This window comes from Nematolebias whitei, chromosome 23 (assembly GCF_014905685.2).
Source record: "Nematolebias whitei isolate Nwh7 chromosome 23, NemWhi1, whole genome shotgun sequence".
In the NCBI taxonomy this organism is placed as follows: Eukaryota; Metazoa; Chordata; class Actinopteri; order Cyprinodontiformes; family Rivulidae; genus Nematolebias; species Nematolebias whitei.
The window spans coordinates 6,698,083-6,704,347 of record NC_056520.1 but is presented as its reverse complement, the minus strand read 5'-3'; positions in this window follow the sequence as shown (position 1 = coordinate 6,704,347).

Genomic DNA, 6,265 nt, shown 5'->3' with positions numbered 1-6,265 from the left:
GGGGGGAATAATTTCAAGTAACTAAGCTCGGGGATGATTCTACCTCCTTCCTCTGTCGTGCGCCACAATCATGTGTGACGCACTGGAGCTGCTTCCAAACGCACACCGTGAAATGATGCGTAAAGGCGCATAGCATTATATATATATATATATATATATATATATATCAACCTTTGCTGTGGAGGTCTGGACCGCGCAGAGCAAAACGCAGCGACCGAGGCTCCTGCGTAACCGCGCTGGAGACGCGTTTCTGCGTTTGGCGCACGTCTCGGACCCGTTTAATTAATCCTGCATCGATTAAGATACGATATTTAATTAATCCTACATCGATTAAGATATGATCCAAACTGATTCCAACATGTCCACGGCAGGTAGAGTCCAACTTTGGTACCGACAAGGAGAGAACGAGGAGTTCAAACTCACCAACGCGCAGTGTCCAAACAGAATCCACTCTTTCAGCTGCGGTCAGCCCGGTCCATCTCCGTGTTCCGGTCCGTCCTCAAAGTAAAGCAGATTGTAAAAGGAGAGGATTCCCGCGGGGAAATAGTCCAATACTTGTCCAGTTAAATTAAATAAATTAAAAATTAAAAAGCAGCCTCTGTCCACCCCTCGAGATGTTACATGTTGCCAGTCGGGGCTGGCGCAGAGCGGAGCGCAAAAAAACACCTGCAGCCGCTCACTTTCACATGACAGGAGCGAGGAGGCGCGCCATGGCTGGAGTTCAAACCACAAACAGGAGGTACAAAATGATCAGATGGTCCAGGTGGAGCAGGAGCTCACAGCCGCAGAGCTCCGGCAGGTGAGCGCCAATTTCCAAAGTGAAGTGCAGGAAGAAGAGGGGGGGTAAAAAAAAAAAAACAGCACCTGATCCAGTCTCTGCCTCTCTGTTCTGTCACCGAGAAGAGTCAAGCTACACAAATAGACACGGACTGCACCGGAAACTGCGTTAGTTCTTTTCAAAATAAAACAAAAGCTGGACTTGCAGGTGGAAGTGGAGCCGCGCGCCACAGAAATTATTTCTTTACAGTTTTGAAAACGGTTTACTTGTGTTTAGGTTCAGATATTATTATTATCTGAAGAGCTTAGACAATATAGTTCTGGCAGACTTGTTTTATTTTGAAGGACCGACAAGAAGCAGTTCTCTTATTTAGTTAATTTACGCTTTTCTGCGTTCCTCTGAAGTCGTTTTTTCAAATTATTTATTATTTTTTATGTTTTTGTCGTTGTTGCACCTGCTTCATTCACACTCATGATTTTACCTTCATTAAATATTTAAAGTAAAAATACTGCATTGGCCCCAAAACCTAGAAGCATTAAGCAAAAGGGGGGGATGGTGTGCAGCTGAGGTTTACTGCAGGGGCGGTCTTAGGATTTACACAATGGGGTGCCCACGACCCATTCAAATGTCCGATTCAACTGTTTAACTTGGTCAATAAATTACAAGCTACTAAAATAATACATTTTCATGCTTTTCTGTTCTTGTCATCAACCTTTTCTTTTACATGTGTAATTTTTCTGTGTAATGGAAGTTTCAAAAATTATATATTTATTTATTCTCAAAAATAAAATAAAGGTTTTCTTTTGTTGTTGTTTAAAGCTTGAGCATGAGCTCTTTGCAAATGAGTCATTGTTTAGAGAGTTTAAGTGCCAAGAGTGGCCATGTTTGTTTTTTCATGTAATTTCTTTAGTGTTTGTTATAAAAGAATCTAAGTGAAACAATATAACCAAGCCACTATTTCAAGTGACAAAGTGCAAGAATCATAACCTCTAATCCAATGAATATACAGTAGTCCCTCATTTATCACGGGGGGTCCGTACACTGAAGCCCCGCAATAAACGAAAAACCACAAAATAGGAATAGTAGTACAAGTAGTAAGTAGTAGTTTATATATATATATATATATTAAGGATGCACCGATAAATCAGCCAGCTGATTTATTGGCCCCGATTTCCTTAATTTTGGGAAATTGGAAATCGGCCGATATTTGCACGAGAAACCAATTTTACAGATTTTTTAGTTTTAACAACAGTTGTCTAAACTTTATTTATATTTCAGCGCACCACCTCATGGCCAGTTAAAACAAGGTTGTATCGTTTCTAGGATATTGTTCAAGGGTATGTTTTTCAATAAAATAATATTGGCAAATTGAAGGTACATTGCGACCTAATAACACCTGACGGTGTCGCTTAAAAAACAAAATCTGTATCGGCAGGTCAGACTTTTTAGAAATCGGTGATCGGAGATCGTCCAGAAAACTGTGATCGGTGCACCCCTAATATATATATATATATATATATATATATATATATATATATAGGCATTTTAAACCTTTCCCACACTGGTGTACAAAGTAATATTCTCAACAATGCTTCTAAACTCTAAAAGAGCACAGCATGTCATGATTTCAGCTCTCTGCCTCTGGCTGCTCTCAGCCACCTGCAAGCGCTCTAAGCCACGCCCACTTCTCCACTCTGCACGGAGAACAGCTGATCAGCTGCAGGGGGCAGCTTATCCTGCAGTGTGAAATGCAGAGGCTCAGCAGGTGCTAAATAATATATATATATTTTTTTTTTAATTCTTCCATCAATCAGCCAATTGTGTGTCATGTCCAATCTTTTTTGGAAAAACAGCGATGGAGCGAGTCCGCGGAAAACGAACCGCGAAGTAGCGAAACCATTCATAGCGTTAAAGTACAACTTACAAAGTCTGCCGTAATTTCCGGGCTATAAGCCTCTTCTTTTGCACATGCTTTGAACACGGCGGCTTAAACAATCCTGCAGTTAATTTATGGATTATTTTGTTTTTTTTACTGCTAACGAGCTTCATGCCGCCAAAGCATTTAGCCTCATCAGACCCGGGCGCTCACATAGCTGCCCGATACACATCTCTCAAGGGGTGGGTCCTCCCAACTCAATGAGACTACCTGTATAATTATAGGTTAAAAAATAAACAGACCAATGACATTACCGAACAGGTCACAGCGGACCAATGAAACTTCGAATTACCACAAATCAAACGCTGAGTCGTTTCCACCGTGCAGACCAGACTGAAAGCCAGAACAATCGCCACTGAAAACAAGATTCAAGATTTTAACGGTGGACCATCGTGGTGTCTCAGATTTATGAGACGAAAAGGCACTTCATAAAATATAGCCATCAGTGACTTTTCCTGGAAGGCTACCATATTTATTTATTATTTAATTTATTTATACCAGCCGTCTTACAGGAACTGTTCAGAAAGAAACATTTAATGTACATATTTGTGTATGTTACCGGTACAAATTTAATTAAAAGTTTTTTAAAAAATCCTTGTGTAAATATCTCATGTCACAACATGTGGGTTATCGATAAGCGTGGCCTATGTATGTACAATTTTTTAAAGTGGGCGTGGCTTATATTCGAGTGCGCTCAATAGTCCGGAAATTACGGTAATTTGATTTCTACAGTGTGGTTTAGGAACGCAGCAATAAATTAAGCCCCTAATTCATAAATTATTTAAATATCCTGGCATTAGCTACTCAATTAAACCACACGCGACAACAGGAGATTTTGAACTGGTATTTACTTGCAAGGGCAGAGTTCATAACAGGCTTACACAGATGTCTCATTGAAGCCCGGTCACAAGGATCTGCGCCGGACAGTGTACGGAAAGTGATTTTTATATCAGCACGATGACCTCGGCCTCTTGGCTCACAGACTCGGAGGTGACCTTGGAGTACCAACTGCACAGTCAGCTCCTAACTCGTACACATGGCTCATGGGAAGTTCGTGGGCAGTTAACATTAGTTGGTGACAAACATCCTTGACCTTGACCAGATTTCCCCTGACAATCTAAATAAATTAAGATGGCACAAGATATTCCCTTACATGTAACAAAATTATCTAAATTATAAGCTTTGTTTCTCCTAAACATTACTTATGGGTATATATGGGCAAAATTTAAAAAAGAAGAAAGGAAAAAACAACAAAGTCCATGCTCAATAATCCAGGTATACAATCCAACAATTTTCAATCAGGTCATCTGGACAGTTTCTTTTTCTGTGCTGAAACGTTTCACCTTCCATCCAGAAGGCTTCATCAGTCAAGGAAACACAAAACTGATTCTTCCCCCAACAGCTCACTTCAAAGTGGAACAAACCAGTTATGTTGGTGCTAAGATTCATCAAATGAAGCATGGACTTTGTTGGTTTTGAACCCGTTTGACATGACTGTCGACGAGGAAGAGGGCTGGCACCGGAGGAGGGGGCGTGCCAAAGACACCATCTTAGCACCAACATAACTGGTTTGTGTTGTTGTGTTTCCTTGACTGATGAAGCCTTCCGAATCGAAGGTGAAACGTTTCAGCAAACACACACACAAAAAAAAGAAACTGTCCAGATGACCTGACTGAAAATTGTTGGATTGTATACCTGGATTATTGAGCATGGACTTTGTTGTTTTCAACCAGATTTACGTGACTTTCAACAAGGAAGAGGGCCGGCAATGGAGGAGGGGCGTACCAAAGAGACCATCTAATCACAAGCAAAACTGGTTTGTTCCACTTTGGAGTAAGCTGTTGGAGAAAGAATCAGTTTTGTTGTGTGTTTCCTTGACTGATGAAGCCTTCTGGATGGAAGGCGAAACGTTTCAGCACAAAAAAAGAAACTGTCCAGATGACCTGACTGAAAATTGTTGGAAGAAAGGAAAAAGTATTTGTAGGGTCCAAATACCAAAGTCTACACAGCTCAGGAGTTTGGGAGTATTTAGGAGTAACCATTGATTCACAGCTAACAGGTGAGAGACAAAACCTCGAGTCCCTAAAGGCAAAGAAAACACATTAAGGCTCCCTCGCTCTCCTACAGGAGAGGAAAGGTGTGAAACAAACCAAGGCCTTGTCGGAAGCAGCCTCCCTGTCCACTGTGCAGCCTGTAAAAATGGACCCGTTTGATTTCCCCCTCACTGGGCTACTCCTGTCAAGACTTTGGCCTCTGGCGCCGCGGCTCTGTGAGGGGAATTTGGATGAGGGCTGGGCTTTTAGGGAGGAGAGGGAAAAAGCGCCCTACTCGTACCGACACTGGGCACTTGTGAGCTTTCTTTGTCATATCCAGATCCTGATGTGAATGGGGGTTCCTTAATGAGTGAGGAAGTGGACAAACACTTCATTGATTCCTCTCCTCCTATTCAACAGTTGCTCTCTCGACTGTCGCCACCTCAATCAACCGATTAGCGTGAAGCTTTACGCGGCGCATTGACGGTCGACTGTTTGAGGTTATACATGTTTAAATTAAAGTTAACCCCTGCTCGTTTGATGTACAGTTCATTCTTTAATCCAAATTTATAAAATAACCAACATCAGTGGTTGCAAAGCAAGGCCACATTGACTAGCAGTATTCTTCTGCTTTTCTTCTTCAGCGGTGAAGCTTCAGACTGTGCTAGTGATTGGTTTCCTAATGTGGTAAATGAATAAACAAAACGCTTGAAGTGTTTAAAGTTCAGTGCTCACGTGGCAACGGCTACATCGAAATCTACGAAAACACGACAGAACAAAAGCCACGAGAGGGCGCTCGGTTCGTTTCACCTTCCTGGTTTGTTGTCCACGTTGAGTTTTATGTTAATGAGCTCAACTACAGAAGAAACCAAGATCAGAGAGTTAAAACCCAAGACAAAGAACGGACTAAACTGAAACAGGAATACTGCATACCGCACATTATGCGTCTTTCTACAAACTAGCATACGCCAATCTGTAGCAATAGCCCAGACAAGCCAAGACTTTCTATAACATTTGACCTTGATTGTGACCTTTACCTTTAAGCAGGCGAGATGAATTGTGCACGCAATACTCCAGTGTTTCGTCTACCATTATCCAAGAAGGGTGCCCCGCCCTGTTAGCACAACTGAGCACCCCACCTACCAAATCCCCCACCCCCATGCAGTTCAGCTATTTCTGGATGGGAAGCAAAGATTGTAGCGGCCCAGACCTACCATTTGCACCATAATGCCTCAATACAACCCCTAACCTACACCCCCCTCACCCCACGTAGACAACTCCCGATACTGGTAAATGATAAATGGCTGGTAATTACTAAATATAGCGCCTTTCTATCTAATCAAGATTAGGGATGCACCGATCCACATTTTTTAAACTTCCGATCCCGATACTTAAATCTGGATATCGGCCGATACCGATCCCGTTCCGATATCATCATCATCATTGATTTTATATGAGGCTGTAATAATCTCCTCTCAAGTACAATTTGTACAAATATATGCATGCATGTCCAAAAAG